General features: G+C 36.3%; 1 long non-coding RNA gene across 2 annotated transcripts in view; it reads right to left on the reverse strand.

Annotated features, from left to right (window-relative positions):
* Positions 1–16,672, reverse strand: part of LOC131402560 (uncharacterized) — a 37,268-nt gene extending 20,596 nt beyond the window's left edge. The window contains exons 1-3 of one of the 2 annotated variants that reach the window (XR_009218770.1): positions 16,630–16,666; positions 12,886–12,967; positions 7,841–8,004 (exon numbers count right to left, since the gene is read on the reverse strand). This is a non-coding gene — a long non-coding RNA (uncharacterized LOC131402560). Of the gene's footprint in view, positions 1–7,840; positions 8,005–12,885; positions 12,968–16,629 lie in introns of both variants that reach the window. The other variant, XR_009218771.1, reaches the window with a different exon arrangement.
* Positions 16,673–22,080: the final 5,408 nt, after the last annotated feature.

The raw sequence follows: 22,080 nt of genomic DNA on the forward strand, positions 1-22,080 counted from the left end.
GAGAAGTGTCTGTTCATTTCCTCTGCCCATTTTTTGATCGGGTTGTTTGTTTTTTTGTTGTTCAATTGTGTGAGTTCTTTATATATAGCATAGAACTTTTTAATGTGTGTCATTATGTAGTAGTAATCCTTTCAGAGCAGAAGATGAAGACTGTGAATGCAAGAGTCTGAGCATCTGCGTTAGTTTTGCCACGGTGAATCCAGCACCGAAGTCAGTAGTGCAGCTTTAACTAAACCAAAAATATTAACCAATTCAGTTGTTGCTGCTTTTAAAATTAGTTATTTGGTCACTTGTTCAGTCTGTATACTCTTCACGTGGGAATAGATGTTTTTGCCACACCCACCTGATTTAGCCACCTTTATCTCTTTTATTCTAGTACACATTATTAATCCCATCAACCAATCATCAACTGGAGGAGATAGAAATGGATAAGGCAAGTAAATATTGTTTTGATAGAGAAAGAAACATTTAATCTTGGTATTTACCAATTTAGGCATGGTAAATTTTAGCACGGTAAAAATAATTAAAAAATAAATTAGTGTACTATATGAGCATGCTAAGTGACAATTGTATGTGAATAGTTTTGCAGGCTGAGCTCTTTTATGGATCACTATGTGGTTAAACCAGAAGCATCTTTGTACTTCAAGAGGGCTCCCCATCTTATCCCTGTTAATTCAAGAGTTCTGTCTTTGAGACTAGCATTCACACATTTTTTTAAAGGAAATTTACATATTCTGAAGCTGTAACACCTCCCAGCTTTTGTCCCACAACCACACACAGGCAATACTCTCAAAAACACCAAAATTCTGTTCCTTTGTGGAACATGTTGGACTATATCCCTTGTCCAGTGTCACATTTCCCTTGTAATAGATTTAAAGCACAAACCCAGCTCATTCCAGGCAGTTCCCGGTATCATCACTGTCTAGGCATACAAGATTTGTGTCTGATCTCCCAGTTTTCTGGACGTGCAGTAACTTCCCTCCTTTCCCAAAACTGTTCTGGAAGAAACTTCCCTAAGTGAAGTAAATCACTTTCTTCTCAGTCTAAACTTCACACTCATCAAGTCTTAGAAGCCATCAGAAAACGTCACTGGAAATGTCCCAGTTGAAAACAATCACATTTTCTGACCCTGACTTCTCAGTATCTGGGTTGCCTTATCATCACTTCTCACATTCTAGGAATCCACAAATCACAATGAATCTGCTGCCTGCCTGGCTGACTCTTTACCAGCACATAGGTCACCAGCTTGGTCTCAGCAATGCTTACCACGTGTCAGTGGTGGTATAATGGCTCCCCTCAGCATCCACCAATTTGCCTATATCTCTCAAACAGTTGGAGTTTCCTTTTTTAATTAAAATGCCATAAATTCTCTCTATTCAACATTTTATGTCCAACCCTTTCTATCACACACGCACAGACACATAATCTAGAGAAATACGTGTGTACATACAAGTAAGTACGTAATCATGAGTGCATTTACATATTTATAGTCAAAAAAATCCTAAATCATTTAATTCAACTCTACTTATATTGTGTGTATATAACTTCCTCTATCACATTTCAGGCAAGAGATCATTAAATCTCTTCTTAAATATCCTCAAAGATATAGAATTGGTTATCATTCAAAATTCTGACAACTGCAACCCTATAGAGTTAATTCCCATAATAAATTACTCTTTCTCTATATAACATGTACCCATTGGTTCTAGTTTTCCCTTCCGGAACCACACAATGTATTTAATCCACCATATGATTAATGACATGCAGTTTTTCATGGCTACTTTTTATGCGCATTTTTGTTTCCAAGACAAACTAAGGACAAATTAAAAGAAAACATATTTGAACAAAAACTGGCCGGCCACCAAGCCAAGGTTCCTTGCTTTATGATTATTTGACTAATAATGATATGGGAATAAATTTGTGAAAAACTTATGATGGCACCAGTGGAACTATTTCTAGTACCAAAACAGCAGGAAGCCATTGAAAAGAGGATAAACATTCTAGCAGCTTCCTGAAAAATGTCTGAAAAAATGAAATCTAATAAGACAAATCCTTAAAAAGAAGAAAAACTTGAAAATAAAAGTTACTAACAGTAGGAAGCAACATGTAAAGACAGATGTGACTTCAGTTTTGCTTCAAAAGAGCATGTAAAAGTTACATAACTCCTTAGCTAACAAGAGGTCTAAGAAAGCTGGATTGAAAGCCGTGACAGAGGTTCTCACAAAATAAATTGCTAGATTATTCTTTTTCCCAAGAGAATGAGTAGTAGAAAGAAGAATATCATGTTTCCTTATATCACCTGGGGATACATATCTTAGTGACATTTTTAAAAAAGGTTTTGGTATAACATTTAAAAGAGGAACATTGTATCAAGGGTAGCAGCAGGGAATAGGGAGGTGAATTATAACTGCGACTCCATGACTTTTTCCCACTGGGGCTACTTTTACCTCAACTCTTAGTTATTCAAATAGACCTAATTGTGCTCTCAACTTTGAATTTTAGTGTACTAAAAAATGAACGAATAAAAGATGATTGGCGATGTCTTATGAAAAGAACAAAACTTAAAGGCTCAGAATAAAAATATATTTGGTCTGGCAACAACACAGTTGATAGAAAAAACCCCAAAGTATTATATAAATATTATTCCAACATCTCAGTGCTAGTTCTGTGGATGGATTGTTTCATTTTCTCTTTTCCTTCAATTCTTTACGGTTCCCTCCACCATCATCCTGGGCCAGGAAAGCTGATTTTGTCCCATAGAATAACCAAATCTACTCTGTCTATCAAGAGTCCCAGACATATATCTAACAATTCCAAGAACAATACTGTTTACCAATATTCAGATCTTTTAACTCATTTTAACTAACATTATTTGAGCAGCTATGTGCCAGACAATTTAATTGTTGCTGGAGATATGAAAATCAATAAATATGACCACTACCCAACAACAGGCAAATATTTATTCAAATAATTATCAAGACATTTAAAATTCATCAGACAATTTTACAATATTCTGCCTCATTTTAGTTCTGCAAACATACTGTGTGTGTATGTATGCGTGTGGGTACATGATCTCAAGACATATATGATCCTCAGCTCCACCATTTATGACTTGAGACTTGTTGTTATGTCTCCTTGAAACGCATTTCATTCTCTCTAAAACAGAATAGTCATGATTCGCCGTGAGTTGTTGGGGAAGCACGTGAGATAATCAATATACACATTGCCTAGGCCATAAGAAATACTCAATAAACATTGGTTATTATATTTTGACTATTATTAAATAGAGTTATTTAAATGAATAAAATGTTCTGGAATCATATAATTTTAGAGTTCACATATTTCAACAGTTTCTTCATAGTGTTCAGATAAACTGGTTACTCTAGGCAACGAATCATTGACAACTCCAAAAACATAACCCAGGATTCTTTATCTCAAGATCTTTTTATTTATATTTTTATTTAGTCCTTTTACTTAAACCTTACCTCCTTACCTCTTCCTTCTCTAGGGTACTTGTATATTTTAAAGTAGATTATCTACAACTTAGGCTACATAGATAAATTGTTCAACTTTTTATAAACATTTTTAGCAGAAGCAGGACAAGAATTCAGATCCTGACTCCTCATTAACTGCTTTTTTGTAGATACTACAGGCTCTAAGTAACCACCTACCTACCGAAGTAAGTACATATATATATACACACTACCATAGCAATGAGAACTGTGTTGCGGTGTGAATAGAATTTATGTTAAGATTTCTAAAAACATACACACTTTTGTTTTCCAGTTATTGTGGCAAAGACAAGGACATAAAACGTCATTGCCTATTAGTGACTTTTACTTAATACATGAAGGAAATGTCTCTTCTCCAGGGTGAGTATTTCACTATCATTACCAATATGGGTAAAATTATCACACTTTCCCTTAGGTGTGACCATTCCGAGGTAATATTCTAACGGCGCCATATATTCTTGTAAGATATACGCTTTCAGGAAAAAAGTACTGTGGCAACCTGGAGAAAGATTGCCTGGGAACGTTAGGTCAAGAGAAGATCGTGACGCTCGAGCAGCAAGAAGCCAGCACTGGCGGGGCCTTCCTGAAACCCTCAGTCGCCTTCACCACACACGTGAAATGGGTTTTTGCTCTTAAGCAAGCCCCCTACTTCCCCCTCCTCTCGATCACATCGCCAGAGCTTTGCTTCAGACGCTCGTCACATCCTGGTTAGCGTATTACAGGCATCAACCTACTTCGGTCTCTCCACCCGGCAGGCCAGCCTTCATCATTTTGTCTCCGCAACACGATGTTTAAAACCCCCAAATCAAGTCACTCTGCTCCCCACTGGCCTCTCCTTTATTCTCCAGCCGCTCAGCTCTGCTTTCTCAAACAAATATCTATTCTTTTACTTTGTGTGTGTTTTAAAGATCACTGTCTATGATCTTCTCAAGAAGAAAAAAATATCATCCTCTTTCCCTACTCCTTTAATCCAGTTGCATTGTACCTGTCTTCTCCACCAAAGTTCCTCGAGGACTGTAGGTCAACCTTGTATCCTCCTCTACATCCCAAACTGTGGCATAGTACCTGACACGCAATGTGCACTCAGGGAATGCTTGTTGAATGAATGATCGAATTGAATAATATGCTATATTTTGTATACTACAGAATAAAACTGTTATAACGTGCGCTAAGTATATGAGTATTAAATATGAGGTTTTTTCTGGATGAGTTGGTGTATTATCTTCTCTCTTCAAACTGTGATATGACTGTGGAACTATGTGCATAATGACTCAGAAATAATGGAAAGTAGCAAGAGAGGACAATTGCTCCTGCCTTGGGTTAGACTGAAGCATAGATGACTGTCTAGATTCTTTTATCTAAGGATCATTTGAAAGGAAAGTAATATGTAATTTTTAAATTAATTCTATATTTTTTTAATATTCAGAGGAGAAACTAGCCTCTTAAAAAATAAAAAGCATTACCTATCAGAAACCAAACAATAACAACAAAAAATGGGAAATATAAAACTTCAGTAAAGCATGGCTTTCACCCCTGAATGCTACTTAATAAATGCTGCCTAAGATCTTAGTTATCAATTATCTTTGCTTCAGTCTCCATTGGTTCATTCCTTTATTCAATAAACATCTATTAAAAGATAAGAGTGGAAATTTGGTAAGAGCTTAAGTTCAAGCTTGTAGTTTGCATCTCACTTCCCACCCTCTCACTTAAGGCGAGACTCAAGGTGTCATAATTCCAACACATGAAGTATTTCTCAAAAAGAGTGGGTCAGGGGCAGGAGGGAGAGAGGAGCTAGTCACTTGACCTAAGATCTTAGAGTAAGGATGTCAGTAACAGAAAAAAACAGACCAGGAAGGGAAGATGGCAGAATGCTAGAAATAACTAACCCACTTCATAAATACTTGCAAAATGTATGAATTAACTCTGAACTTGAAGCTTCCACACACATAACCTCAGGGGGGGAAAAGTCATGAGAATGGTACCAAGGAAAATACGACATTTTTCACTATCATAGGCAAGAACTGACTTCTCAGCCACTAGAACTGTCCAAAGAATAGAGAAGATCCTGGATGAAAAATGTGAGAGAGGACTCCACTTAGAAAACCCAAGTCAGCCCACCAAAGACCCTATCCTCTTCAAAGATAAATCTGCACATTTCAACTTTTCATTCATGCAACATTTTAAAAAATAATTTTATTATGTACCAATCACTATATTCACCAGAAGGGATACAAATATTCACAACAGACATAACTTTTGCCCTCATGATGCTTACAGTAGAGTAATGGAAAAATATAAATTCATCAGTTAGCCAAAAACAAATATAAGATTACATTCTATTGTTGTTAATTGAACACATATTTAGTGAAGATACAATCAGCAGTTTGATGGATCAAACATAGAAAGTGGACTGAGTTAAATAGAGAAAACTTTTCATTTATTTAAAAGGATTAGTTAAATGTCTACTATATGTCAGGCACATCAATGGATCTGGTGGAAAGAGAAAAAGAGTATGTGTAAAACATAGTCCCTAGTCCTTCAAGAAGCATATGGCTTAACGGGGGAAACAAGTATGTAATCAAATAGATACCAACACACACATATACAATATGATGTAGCAGTAGAAATACATAATAATCATTTGTACATATATCTATTATATGCACATATAATCAGAACACAGAGAAGGAAATGATTATTACTTTAAGATACTATTATTTTGACATGTTTAAATTCACTATGAGAGAAAGCTGATACTAGCTCCGACCCTGCCAAACCTTCTGGGCTGCGTGCATTTCTTATTCTTACCTTCGTCCCTCACTGTAACCTCAGTCCTTCCCACTAATCCAGTTTTGACAAAAGTATATAATCTCACCTCAAACCAGATAATTCTCCATCTGAGACCAAACCCTAATCCTTAGCCCTGCCAAAAAATTAATCCGATTTAACCTCCACTAATTTGGCCATCCCTTTTACATCAGTCCCACCAGTACCCAGTGCTACCACTTCTGTATACTAAACCAAAGTCCTATAAACCTGTCCTCTCCTGCTGTAGTTAGCTTTTGGAAATGTACGTTGAGTCCATTCATTACACAAATACTCATGGAGTACCTACAATCAATTGAGCTTGGAAAGTAGTACAAAGGTGAGCAAAATAAAACTCCTATCCTCAATAATTTTCCATTCTAGTGAAACAGACTCTCAAAAAGGGTTAATTTCAGTAGCGCGTTAAAAGCATATAACATTGATAAGATACAAGGACAGAAAGGAGTACCTAACTCAAATTAGGAGAGATGAGGAGACAGGAAGACCTTCATCAATGGGGTGACCATGAGTCCCATATTGCCCTGAGCAGTGCTGGTTTACACTTGTCTTGACATAGCTTTTTAATAGTGTCTCATTTCACTTTAAAACGTTTCCTGCCTCAGATGAAAATCAATATTCATAAAGTGGTTATACCTTAGTTAATGTTATAAAGAAAAATGGGGTGAAACCAAGTGAAGTCAGAGAAGGATTCCAAAGATGTGTAAATGTGTACCATGTGTAAATCATGGAGGTAGGGAAGTGTGAAACGAGTAGTTGCAAGAAAATCAATGTGACTAGAATGTGGCATTCAAAGATTGGCAGCATGTGAAGCCAGCAGGTAAAAAGGAACTACCTAAAAGGGAACTGAGCCTCATCCTTCAAGTAATGGGGAGGCTTGAAGGGTTTCAAACAGACAAATGATGAGGTGAGATGCGACACCATTTGCACTTCGAAAACTCAGTCTGTTGGACAAACAGAGGAGGATTGAAGTGGTGATTTTGAAGCAACGTGATGCAGAATAACCATTAACATATAGGTTTTGGAATCAGATCAATCCAGGTTTAAATTACCCTCTGATTTAAATCCTGATATTGCCACTTAGTAGCTTTGTTAACAAGCACAGACTCCAGCGTCAGACAGTCGGGTCTGAAATTTAGTTCAGATACTTAGCAACTCTATGACCTTTAGGAAGCTACTTAACCTTACTGTGCCTCAGTTTCATTACCTACATAATAAGGAAAATAATGCTTCTTACCTCACAGTATTTTAATTAAGGTTAAATATGTTAATACAGATACTTTCCTTAGAACAGCGCCTGAAACAGGGTAACCAACTTCTGTTCACATATATTTTGCTCAAGACTTATTCACAATGAAATACATATTTGTTGAAAAATTTTATGACTATTGTAAGTTAAAAGTTTGATGACATAATATTTATAGAGGATCTAAGACATAGCTTAGTAGCAAAAAGAAAAGAAAAATTAGTTACTGTTCCAATGCCCAAGAGGAGCTCTGCTCTACCTACAACAAAAGGATGGATGGCAAAGATACTCTTTTAGATGTCAGAAGCATTTTTCCATTTTGTTAGCATGATCCCCTCAAAGAAAAACGTCTTGAAGAATTACAAGAAGAGATCTTCACTGAAATGATGTCTTCAGAATTACATAGAGCAAATTATCTCCAGCCTGTTAGTTAATAGCAACAACAAGATGTTAGAATGTACTTACCACATATGTGTCATGAGTGGCACATTATGACTTTTCCAAATTTGTTTCAAATTTTGCAAATTTTTAAGTACTGGGTTATTTTTGATCTCAGAGCAATTAAATTACAGAAATATACATCCTTATATTTAAAGTAGCTGCTTGAGAAATTATAAATTTAAGTGCAAATGCACATATACATTGGATACTGTTGGTGCCCCACACCACACACTGTAGGACCAGCTCTACCTTCAGCTATAGCTGTGATGGACAGTTCTTGCACATACTGTAGGCTCCCCTCCTCAAGCTCCCAAAGTGTCCTACTCTAAAGGCACAGTCCATAAGTGCGGTAAATATACATCTCCAGGAGCAACCTTCAGTCAGTGAAAGATGGGTGTCAGTAGGTGGATGTCCCAGCCTCATATTCATTGGAGGGACTGTTCTGAGATTCATTCTACATAGTTCCCCAAAGGGTCCCCAGTAAGACTGAGCCCAGTTGCCTAGAGTTATAACCAGTTCAAGAACCCACTTTTGATTGGGTTTCCCTCCATCCCTGTCTCACTCCCCCCACTGTTTCACTCCAGCATTCTGAGATCACCACCCAAATAAATACTCTGTGCCTAAATCAAAATCTAAGAATCTTCTTTTGGGAGAACTCAATCTATGACAAGGATCCTATTACTTTAAATGTTCAATCTGATCATCTTTGTAATTCTTGATAAGTTGAGGGGATAATCACATCAGTTGGTCTCCATGTTAATAATTCTAAACTGTTTTCAATGTTATGGCTTCCTTCTGTTATCCCCTGAATCATACTGCTAATATGAAGATAATTGCCTGTATCTTACTATTTCTATCACCATACCTGACTCATCATTATTAGAAAGAGAAGAATCTTTTGTAACATCTATTTAAATGTTCTATTGTAGAAAAGGGGTTACTATTAATGACACTGGAATAATTTTCAAATTTCAAAGGAAATGTATCTCAACAACAAAAAAATATTTCATGTTGGAAATATGAACTCTTCACTTTGCACGGCCCTTACTCCATATCCATACAGTTCACACAATATTTTGCTCAAGATTTATTCAGCAAAATAGATATTTCTTGAAAAATATTGTTCACTTTCTTTCCCTGCCAGATTGTCTGTTGACATGCCAGTGAATTGTTTATAAAATGAATGCTGTATCTTCCTTTCAGCTGACCGGTCTCTGTGGTTTGCTGTTTATTAGTTTTGTTTGTTGTGATTTAAAATGCACGATCTATTTTTCCCCAGTGTTGTTGTCATTTTTTTTCCTTAGTGAACTAGAAGAAGATAAACAGAATGTTCTTATTTACAAGTAACTACTATGTCCTTAAAACCCACTTTGAATTTCCATTAATCCCTCCCTCCATGCCTCAACTCTTAAAAATATAAAAGAATCTAATGCACAACTTGAGAAGCTTTTATAAGCTCTTTGTGTTGGAGTTGTAAAATATAGAAATTTATTTCTAGGGTCAGAAAAGTCATGTCATTGAAATCTCTTGAAACTGTTGGCATTGAAATGAGAGCAAGACTAATGATATATTCAAAGCAATTATTTTTGGAAAAAAAGCAAATTTTTGTCATTCATCTCTCCATCCATCCATCTAACCATTCATCAAACTTGTAATAAATATCTAATAGGCCGGGCTTTGTGCTCAATGCTAGAAATAGCAGAAATGAATATCTCAGTCCCTGACTTGAATAAGCTCAATCTAGTTGAATAAACAAACATGTAAAAGATGATTGAATTTTAATGTGACACGTGCTATAATAGAGGTATTTTCTAGAAGCTGAGGGCATGTGGGAGCATAGAGAAGAATCGAATTCTCTCAGGGAAGCCTCATTGAAGATGTTATACTTGAGATGAGTCTTGAAGGCTGAGGTAGGCATACAAGAGTAGGTGGGCATTTCAGGCACATGCAAAGAACAATGTATAACATACAGTTTTTATTTTTATTTTGTGTTGTTTTGTTCACATTTTGTTGGAGAATACAAATCTTTGTCCTAGTACAAAAAAAGAGTAGGAAAGAATCCATGCTGGCACAGAAGGCAGAGGTCTGCCTTAAAGGAATTTGGATTTCACATCATAAGTAATTGGAGTCCTTAAATAAATTTGAGCACTTTAGCAATATTTGTGTTTAAAGACCTGTGTTAGAAAAAAATAATCTGAAGTCACTGTGGAGAATGAATGATAGGAAGTAGCGTTGGAAGGGGGAGGAGATGTGAGAATAGTTTGGCTTCTGATCATCTTCCCATTATCATTGGCATAAATGTCACCATGTGAGAGGGCTTCCTTGACTACTATCTGAAGTAAGTCCCTGGCACAGTGACTAGCTCATAATAGATTCTCTGTAATGATTTTAAGAATATATAAATAGGTAAAAAGAAACACAATAAAGGATGCAAAAAGTAATAAAGACTTGAAAAGTGGAGGTCAGAATGGAATGGAATAAGAAGACATTTAAAAAATATCTTCAATACAAAATAATATGGTTTGGTCATAAATCTGAAGAAAGTAAGTTGTGATCATTTTTGAATTTTTTTTAAAAAAGTAAAAGTTGAAGTCAAAAAAAAAAAGAAAATTGAGACATTGACAAGACCCTGAATTTACTAGTTGAGAAACTGGTTTGATGATATTGCTAATAACATGTCAGAAGTAGCAGATTCAGAGATTGTTGTTGGATGCAGTGGACATGTTGTACGGAGTAAACGGGGAACGTTTTTGAATAGAGAATGCTATAAATAAGCCTTCTCTTGGTTTGTAACCTGGTGAGTTTTAGATACCTCCCAGGACATTCAGGCAGACATCTCCAGTAAAATAGCTGTAAAAAAGCTGGGAATAGACAGGTAGGTAGGTAGGTAGATAGAAAGATAGACGATAGATGATAGGAGACAGAGAATTACAGTTTAGAAAATAGACTGGGCAGGATTCACAGGCGTGATAAATGTTAGTGTTTTGTGATGGTAGCTGAATGATTGTTGTGGATAAGTTTTCCTCAAAAAAAGGATATAGAGTAAGAAGATAATCAAAGGTATGAGAAGATCTAGCAATACAGACAATAAAAAAGTGGGAAAAGAAGCAAAATTGAGAGTTCAAAAAGAAGTTCTAAACAAAATGTTGTCAAATGTGACAAATGCTAAAGAGATCGTGTAAGGTATGAATAATGGAAGATTTCCAGTTCGTAAATTCATATATTTTCTGTAGCAATAGATAAATTATGTAACAATATCCATGCTTTCCAGATGAAAACTAAAAATTCTAAAATTCAGTAGCATGAAAGACAAAATGTTTTCAGTGCTACCATAGACCTGGTAATATGTTGTAGTAAGTCACAGCTCCCATAAGCTAAGATAATAACCTAGCATGTTTTGAATAGCAAAAATGAAATTCCAAGGGTGAACTGGCCACTGTTTGTATATTTACACATCCTTTTTTTCCTAATGTATTCCTAAACAGAACACATCTAGTTTGTATTTCTGATCTTTTTATTTAGTGTACAAAGTCTCAGAATTATTCCCAAGCACATAGTGATAAATGACTTAGAACTTCAAAGTGAAGCAATATTCTTCTACTCTCAAAGCTAATAATCATCCAGCATCCCATTAACTAGAATTAATTTTTGTCTGACCAAGGGAGCAGAGATATAGTGAATAACATGGCCCTTTGCCTAGGATATACGTATTTATTATTACATATAAAAATATAATACTTATTAGACTATATTTATATATATTAGAATTATTTTATTATATATACTAAAATAATTATGTAAGTTGTAAGCTACTTTCATATTTCAGATATATATTATATTCAACAGTGTTTCCTTTAAAAAATTATATAAATAAGAAATATATTTGTTTACCCATCGAAAAGAAACACAGAACCTAATTGAAATAATTTCTGTTAATGAAATATTTTACTATACATAAGCATTATAAAATTGGAACTACTTCCTCAAAGGAAGATCTTATACCATTATAAAAACAATACATAAGTACTACACACAACAACTATTTTTAATTATATTTAGAGAAAAACAATTTTTTACCATTATATCTTTGTGTTCTCATTGCTTATGACATCATAGGTTTCAATCAATATTTGATAATGATAATGATCATACCAATGGTATAAACCAAATAACCCATATTACTTTGATCACACAGTTATTTCTCTGTCATTATCTTGCTATTATAGTAATTACTATTCATTGAGCACTTAACACGGGATATACTCTGTTCTAAATGTCAATCCTGTGTTATCTCAACTAATAGTTTCAACCATTGTACTCTTGAGGTAACTGTGGTTAAATATTCAGTTAAAGGGGGTACAGCTAGCAAGTGGTACAGCTGGTTTTAAACAGAAGTCTTTTTAAATATGTGGTCTTAATCACTATGCTAAAATGAGCCAATTCAGAATATACTTAACCAATCCATCTATTTGTTAAAAAAAAGTCATACTTTCACATCCAATCTAAGATGGAAGGCTGGAAACATGTATTTGCCTTTTATCTACCCCTACAACTACTCTTGGAAGATTTTGAAATACAAAATAAATAATTTCCTACCAAAGAAAAGAATGAGAGGTGCATCAAAGAATAAACTTTTCAAAGATGAAGGTATATGTGAGCAGATTGACAGATGAAACAGAGGGGAAAAAACTACAGGCCAGAATATACCATAAAAATACTGCTGAGTAGTTGTGAAAATATTCACTTGAAAGCAACCTGGGGAGGATTTGGGCTCAAAGTCAACTGATGCAACAAAGAACCAAAGTGAGAAATAACACTGAAAACAGGAAAATTCATTAAAAATATTATATAAAATAAATTTACCAGTCAGCAACCTAATTTCTCTTCCAGAGCCTCTGCATAGACAGCCAGGCTTTCCCCCAGGCATGACACTTGATAACATACTCTAAAAAAAATTGAAATAATCTGTTTAGAGAAAGTCGAAGTATGACTCTGAAGTAAGTACCCTCGAAAAATTCTTATTCTTACATTTTGGCCCACAGTTGATCAGATAGCTCTCTACCTGTGCTCCTCAAGGTCTATCAGTAAAATGCCCCATCTAGTCCCATACCTTGCCCCAAGTTGAAATTCTCAACCACCTAAAGAAACAGACCTATTTAAAAAGAGTCAAAGGAAACCCACTACACTCTCTCAATAACACTGTCTTCAATATGAACATATAACGAAGAATCACTATATATAATTCCAGAAACATAACAGCTAAGATTCAAAATAAACATAGTAAAAGTGACCACCAGAGAAAACAGGTAATTCAGAACACAGAAACCAACTTTTAAAAATCTTTAATTATGTAATAGTGAGTTCAAGAATATATTACACCATAAAACAATATCAGAATACCATTGCTTAAAAAATAAACAAGAAAAACCTCTTAGAAAAAAAAATTAAATTTCTCCAAAAGAGAATGAAATTGAAAAGAAAACAAAATCTCCTAAAATATAGAAGAAAAAGACAAAAAGATGAGAAATACGAAAGAAAACATAAACAATACGGAAGAGCATTCTACGAAAGCCAACATGCAACAGTGGAAGGGAACAGAGAAAAATGAAGGGAGAGTGGACATGGTAGCCCCAGAATTCCAAATTTGACCCCGAAAATGGTAAATACGACAAGATATAATGAGATGTCACACCTGTGACTATGTTACGTTCCATGGCAAAAGGGATTTTACAGACGTAAGTAAGGTTGTCAATCAGGAGAGTTTAAGTTAATCTGGGTGGGCTTAATCTAACCATATGAGCCTTCTAAAAGCATAGGATTTTCTCTGGCTAGTAGCAGAAGAAAAAGTCGAGATTTGAAGCATAAAGGGAATTCAACATGTCATTGCTGGCTTTTAAGATGGAGTGGGGCCATGTGCCAAGGAATACAGGCAACTTTTAGGAGCTGAGAGTGGTCCCCGGATGAGAGTCAGCACAGTAACAGGAGACTCAGTTCTACAGTCACACGACAATGAATTCTGCCGTCAACCAGAATGAGCAAGGAAACAGATTCTCCCCTCCAGCCTAAAAGGAACATAGCCCTACTAACGCCTTGATTTCAGCTGTGTGAGACCCTAATCCAAGAACCCAGCTGAACCCACCTGAACTTTTGACGTAAAGAACTGAGAAATTGTAAATAGGCATTAGTCTGTCGTAATTTGTTACATAGCAACAGAAAACTAATGAGGAGGGAATGATGATAATGATGAGTGCTGATGAGGACTATGAAAGGGAATTCCACAGATTTGAACCGGCCATGGTTTTTAGATTGAAATGGCCTTTCTGGTGTTCAACAAAAAAGACCCACAACTGGATAAAATAGTGCAAAACTTCAGAATGCCAATTACAAAGAGAAGATACTAAAGTCTTCCAGTGGGAGAAGTAAAAGCTACTTAACAGAAATATTAAAAATGAACTGGTATCAGAGGCAGTCGATCCATGCCTCTGGTTTTTAATCTAGACATTCTAATTTGAATCCTGACATGGCCACTTACTAGCTCTGTGATCTTGAGAATGTTACTTGTCAGTCCCCAAGTTTGCTACCTGTAGAATGGGTATAATAATATTATCTCACAGGGCTGTTGTAAGGATTCAATGAATATATCCGTGTAGATATGCTATATAGCTATAGATAGACATAGACACAGACAGAGCTAGGGTGCTAAGAATAGTTTCTGCACAAATAAAACACTTTTTCCGTCTTTCCTGGATCATTTCCGTTGACTTACAAACATGTAAGCTCTCTAGTCCCAATGAAACAAATGAAAACAAAAACCTTTCGTGACTGCATATCTCTCTCCAACTATAGACCCATTTTCCAATCCCCTTTAGAGCAAAACTCCACAGAATTGACAATTTTTGTTGTCTCTGACTCCTTTATGCCCGTTCTGTCTCAACCGATCTAATTTTTGCCCCAATCTCAAATTTATACTCTCAAAATAATGTCTGAAAAATGACAGGTAAAATGAAAACAACTCTTTATAGTAAACAATCAATAGATATTTTATTAAGTTGGTAAAGCAGAAAATAGAGGCGTGATCACATTTTCTAGTTAAGAATATCATAAACAGAACAACAATTTTAAAAGATTTCCTCTGGGCCGTGGGTCAGGGGGTAGGAGAGAAGAGGGTAGTGATTTTTACTTTGCATCACAAGCCCTTCTGATCTGCTTGATTGGTTACTACGTATATATATGATTTGAGAAAATAATTTAAATTTATAACAGCATAAGTCACTCATTTTCTGCTATTTATTAGCTACAGAACTTTCCACATGGGAACCTATGAGCTATCTTTTAAAAAACAATCATTGGTCTTTTTCATTTCTAAAAGTATAGACTTCTGTTATAGTTGAATACTTTTATTCAGGAAAACACTATTTCTGAATATTTGGGGATCTGATTTTTGCCATAGAGGCCCTGCACAAAATGACAACCACGGCATTCTAAATGTAAGCCATTCTCAGTGACATAATCAGTACATTTCACTATCCTAATAATACAAAAACACATGATAACTTTGTAATAACAATAACAACCAATATTAGCCAATGAATGTCATATGGTAGGACCTGGATCAGAAAATGGCCTGAATGAGATATTGCACAGGCTCTCTGCTGGGGGTGGAGAGCAAGTGAGGCCCCACACCCCCAGATATATCAGCTGAAGCACAAGGAAGGATCGCTTAACTCACACACATGACCTAGGAACAGAGACAGTCCCTTTAGCCTGAATCAAATGCACGCTTGTGTGCTCACACACACACACACACACACCTCCTATAGACTTCTGACCTGGGAAGATCTCATGTCTTTTCAAGATGAATCATAATCAAAAGGGATCCAGCATAGGACCTATGTCAAAAACCACTAGTACATAGAAGGAAAGGAACAGAAATAAAAAAGCAAATGACAAAAGTTTTGCTATAGAGCAGGTGAAAATGGAGACAAAGGATTTTCCCAATCACTCAAAAAAAATAAATTTGTAAGTGTCTTTATTTAAAAAGAGCTCTAAGCAGAAGGGGCCCAGCAAGGAATATGATGACAAAAAAAATAGACGAAATATGAGCTGGAGGAAAGAGTGAGCCTGGACACTACAGTTAAAATTGAGCGTGTATAGAATTTTTTTTTCTACCCTCATCCTGGACATTGTGGACTCTACGGAGCAAGGCTCCTGCCCCATGGAACAGAGTCCACAAAATGGCTTTCACTCCCTCATTTTCCTTGCTGTAAAATATATAAGAAATAAAATCAGAGTTCTCCTTTTGTAATCATATCCCAGAAGGGTTGAGCCAGCAATTTATGCAAACCTGTGTTTTTCTTGTCTGCAAAACTGCGCATGAGAACATTTCACCGTGTCTAGACAGCATTAGATGATATGACGATCAGCACCGGGTTATTTTAACCTTGACTCCAATTTGGGAGACAGGAATCCATGGGGAGGGAGATAAGTTTCCAATGCTCTTTCCAACCAATTATGTTACTTTTGAGTTGTGTGTGCTCTGAGAGCAAGCGGGACGATAAACAAATAAAAATGAAAATAAAAATAATTTTCAAAAAAGAAATAACTCACGATGTGACATAACTTTCACCTACTGGTTTTCTCTTGTCTGTCTGCTGGAGCGCTCACTTTGAGAAGGGGGGAGCCCCAAGTTGTCGTCCACACCAAGAGAAAAAGCAGAAGACCCTGCTTCTAGATTTTGTGGTCTAGAAAGAGAGAAGGAAATAAGCATTCATCCATTACTTTCACCCCGCTGCCTCAGTCTCCTCACTCGGACAGTGCTCAAGTGGATCCGTAATATTTTGAGATTTAAGTTTCTGGCGTACAGAATTTCTGAATCCTAAGGGAAATTGAAAATGGACGGCAGCAATTTCCTTCTGCTTTTTGCGCGGAAAAGGTGCTAAAACCAAAACATGAATATTGAAAAGGAAAGAACTCTTAAATGTAGACACATTAACCTAAATATGTAAAGGAAAAGACTCCTAAGTAAAACACTAGTTTTAAGCAACTTTAAAGGTAGAAATTATCTTCTCTCCATAGCAGTGTTTCTATATCCTCCCAAAATTCTAGAAAATATTCACATGGAAATGTGACTCGTCAATGGCTGATGTAATAGCGGTGGCCCTAACCCGGAATTCCACTACACTCATAATGCCCCATCATCATCTGTCCCTGTGCTGCTCCGGTCAGCAACAAATAGGAAAAAAGACATATAAAATTAAGTGCAAAGTATAGAAAATTGTTTAGATAGTAATAGCAAAAACAAGATGTACATCAAGATACATGAATTCCACTGGAGATAAGCACATACTGACGCCAATAAAAACATTAGGCTTTTGGGGTCCGCCTGGTGGCACAAGCTGTTAAGTGCGTGCGCTCTGCTGCGGCGGCCTGGGGTTCGCAGGTTCGGATCCCCGGCGTGCACCGACGTATTGCTCGTTAAGCCATGCTGTGGCGGAGTCCCATATAAAGTGGAGGAAGATGGCCACGGTTGTTAGCTCAGGACCCATCTTCCTCAAGAAAAAAGGGGAGGATTGGCATCAGATGTTAGCTCAGGGTTAGTCCTCCTCACAAAAAAAAATAAAATAAAATACTAGGCTTTTTTTCTTTTATGTTCTTTCTTATTTGTGTTAAACAGTGAAATAATAATTATGGTACATTTTAATGAAGATGAGAAATAAATAAAAATATTTTCAAAATATAATACAGATAATGATATCTTAAGGAAGTTTAAATTTTAAAGGATCAAGATGGATATGATAGATATTTGTCCAATGTCCAAATCATTATGTTACTTTTTCCAAATGAATACCCATTTTTTGGTCATCTCTACATAAGGAATAAAAATTAACTAAACGAGTAATCAGAGATATCATGGTATAGCGCAAAGAGCATGGCCTTTGGAATGAGACAGTGTAAGTTTCCGCCCCTTACTTAGCCATGTAAACTTAGGCAAGGTATTTAACTCCTCTGAACCATAATTTCCTAGTATGTACCAGAGATTATGATCCCATTTTTTTAGGATCAAAGGAAAGATTCAGATTAGGAAAAAAGCTCCTAGCACAGAGCCTAGCACACAGTGAGTGACGGCTGCCTAGCTATTTATAAATGTGTATGTGTGCATATATGTAACAAGCAATAAAAAGATTCTCTCTACCTTCCTTTCTCTTTCTCCTCCTCACTTCATCTCTTCCTCACTTCCTTTTTTTCTGCAACAAGTGAAACTATCTGACGCATAAAGAGAAAGTATCGTGGGAAAGTACCTCCTTTTTCTCTTAAACTATACACGAGCTGTGGTTTGAAAAGCAACAGCCTCCCCAACTCTCTTTTTATCCTCTAGGAATGTAAACATATTTTTTGTTGCTAACATCTGGTCTTTCTCAATGTCTCACTAAGTCCTGTTGTGGAAAAAATAGGAGAAATTGAGCTTTGGCTCAGATGGGGTTAAGAAAGGGAAGTTAAAAGGATACCAGGATTCAAACCCCTGGAGTGTCACTCCCAAAACAGTTTCCAGAGTATAATCTTTGGAAAATTTCGCGGTGAAAGATTCTGGAGGAAGACTTTTTTAAGAGACACATTCAAATGCCTCGGACCCATAGGGGTGCCAGGGAACTGACGCAGCTGGTCATTTCATGAACCATTTAAGTGAGAACACTTGGTAGCTACATACAGATATTTCTGCCAACTCAATTCACCAACAGAAATATTTTCCTGACTTTATGCAGAAGCCTCTTCTGCCCATTAACCATAGGACGGATATGAGACTTCCCCTTCTATATCATTCAGCTGCTCAGTGCGACATCTCCCAGCAACACTCGAGACTTTTTAACACCAACAGAGATCACAAGACTGCCAACTGAATTCAGAGGAGAAACTCCTGAATCTGTATTTTGGGATAGGATTGGGGACACTAGGCTACTCTAGAGTGGACAACCATTTTTAATATATATTTTATATAATAGCTAACATCTATTTAGCACCATGTGCCAGGCACTGAGCTAAGTACTTTACAGGTACTGATTTTTCACAGTAACTCCATGGGGTAGGCACTACAATCTTCTCCATTTAACAGATGGCAAAATAGAAGCCTAAGAAGTTCAGTAAACTGCAAGAACCTCTCATGTATCAGTAAGCAATAGAGTCAAAATTCTACTCCAGGTGTGTCCAACCCCAACATCCATTCTGTTAACCATTAGAAATGGATTAAGAGAGACCGTTACTCCAGAAAGCCAAGAGTGAAGAAAGGATTGAGGTGGCGCGGTAGAGAGGTGGGGTAGTGATGCTTCCTTATCCTGAACTCAAACCAGTTATATAGTTGCTAATTGGGAAGCTAAATCTTTTATATTAAATGTATATGGTACAGATGAATGTAACCCCATCTTGTTGAAAGAGTACGACTGGACATATACACCTTTGACAGTAACTGGTGTGAGTGTACTTACTTCCGAAATGCATCCTTCTTTTTATTTAGTTGTTTGGTAGGCAGCTCCTGCCTCAGCTTCTGTATTATCCAAATCACAGATACACATAGATGGGTCTCCATGAGGTTTTCATGCAGTGCCTCTAAATAGATTTGAGATGAGAAGAAAACAATCCACCACCCCAACACACGCACACACTTCTCTACCTTGGGGAGGGAGAAGAACACTGAGCATACCAATTCTGAAGAAATCTTCAATCTCATACTGCTTAGCCTCTCTGACTGTAATCACTTTATTGCTTTGGATGGGTGAGGGAATAAGTTTCGAGCACCAGATTCAGGCCATCTCCTTTGTAAGTCATGTCTCAGTTGTCTTTCCTACCTTGTTGTGTGTGTGGGAGTAAATAGGATCTGTCTTCTTGGAGATTTGGCCAAACCTGAGATCACAAGAGTTCTATGTGAACATCAGTTGCTCCCCAAAAAAGAAAAGAAAACTTGAACTCTTTTATTCAACAATAAATCCATCTTCTTATCTCTACCATTTCATAAACTTCACTTTTTCCTTGCTGGTTATACAACAGTAGATCTGTGATGGGAGTAATGACTTCCATTGTAAACCTATGCAAATGAATTCCAAGTGTGCTGTCAGATGATGAAAGGAAAAATGATGACAATTTTATTCTACTTGTTCTAGAGTAAACAGTGGTAAACTAATTACACGATACACCTCAACTGAATATCTATGAATGGAGGAAAAGTCTCTGATTACTGGTTTTGTCTTTATTTCTATTTGATAAATTACATTTAATTATGGTGTAATTAGACAACACCTTTAGCATTAAAAATATAAGCCATGTAATAAGGTATAATTTCTGAGAACAGCATAAATTCTAATGACTGTAAATAAAGAGACCACATGATAACTCCGTGAATTCATCAGAACAGTTCGGTTTATATATTTTTTAAAAAGATTGCTTTGCATAATATGGAACTTTATTCAAAGTGTCAATTCTAGAATTCTTTATGAAAAAGCAATTGAAGAAATCAGTCTTACATGCAAATGCATTTTATAATAGATAGAATCTACCCACTAAATGAAGCCTTGGAAATTAAAAAAATTACCCACCAAATTCTCCTCTAATTGAAGCAACTAGTAATTAAATCAAGTGCTTAACTAGTTAATTACAATTAAACAGTAAATTTCAAAGCCTCTCGAAGTTGACATTGAGCCAGGAATTGCCTATGTCTCTTCAGTCCCCTCACAACCCCCCACTGCTTTCCTGCATTTCACGTCCAAGTCAGCAGGGTGAGATATCTGGAAACCACTTCCAGCAAGGTCCATTAGTCCAAGGATATTTCTATAAATCTTTTTGATCAAAATACAAGAAAATGACACTGACTGCTATTCATAACTCACTTTCATATTCTGTTATGTAAATATGTGCAGACTTGGCTGTTGGCAGTAACAATGGTGACTCCAAATCTTGCTACCTTACCAGATTAGAGGCAAAGGGGCAGAGGAGAGAAGGGCACCTTGGTACCTTTCATCCAACTGCTCATCTATACTTTTCCTACCTCTTATCTATTTGGAAGTGAAGAAAACATTTACTCCATGCCATGTAACATTTGGGGACCAAAGACAAAACTTCCAGAATACATCAGAAATTATATCTTCTTTTGCAAGTCTTGGCATGAAAGTTCTAACATTGCTCTCTTTGGTCACTTTATAGTTATAAATTTCCTGTTGAATGCTAGCTCTAAAAAGCCTCTATACTATACTCTCTCCTTTCAATTTATTATTCTACGGTGATCAGAAAGTCTCTACTGAAAATGATATTTAAAATTCATGCCACTGCCATCTGGAATGCATGCCTCATTAACTGAAGATTCTGGATCATGGTCTCAATCTCCATTCCAACTCTTACGTTTGTCTTAGATGATTCTAAGGCAATGTTGCTGACCCAAATTACACAGCAGTCTTGCATCACCACCTTGTTGTCTCCAAGATCTCCACTTTACCTCATCTGTTGACTCCTCTGGGCGCCCTCTGGACACTGTCATCTACAAAACTTTCCCAGCTTTGCAATACTAAATTCAAATATCATCCTCCCTGAACACATCTGCCTCTCCTTCTGTCTTGTTTCCTGAACCATTTCTGCTACATCTGTTCTCCTAACACACTGGGACTATTAATCCACCAACCCCTCTCTTTCTTCCTGTATATCAGTTCCCTGTTTCATAATATTGTTCCTGAATAAAGAAGGTAATGTGATATGGCAATAGTTCCTATTCAGACAAGACACTGAGGTAAGCATCTCCAGCTATTGAGAGAAGTAACCAAGGAGAGAGAGAGAATGAGAAGAATAAAGACAAAAGGTGGATTTAACTGTCCTTTTCCCCCAACCAATTGGTATTGAACTCCTCTATCAACAAGCCATCTGAGAAAGATGAAGACAAGACTCCTTGAGATGAAGAGAAACATTCACAAAAAGAATTTTGAACTTTGAATTCATGGGATATGTGTTCCCAAAGAGACTATTTTAAAATACAAGATTCAGTTATCTTTAATCAGCAAATTTACTTTACTATCCTTAGTGGAAATG

This window comes from Diceros bicornis, unplaced genomic scaffold (assembly GCF_020826845.1).
Source record: "Diceros bicornis minor isolate mBicDic1 unplaced genomic scaffold, mDicBic1.mat.cur scaffold_158_ctg1, whole genome shotgun sequence".
Lineage (NCBI taxonomy): Eukaryota > Metazoa > Chordata > Mammalia > Perissodactyla > Rhinocerotidae > Diceros > Diceros bicornis.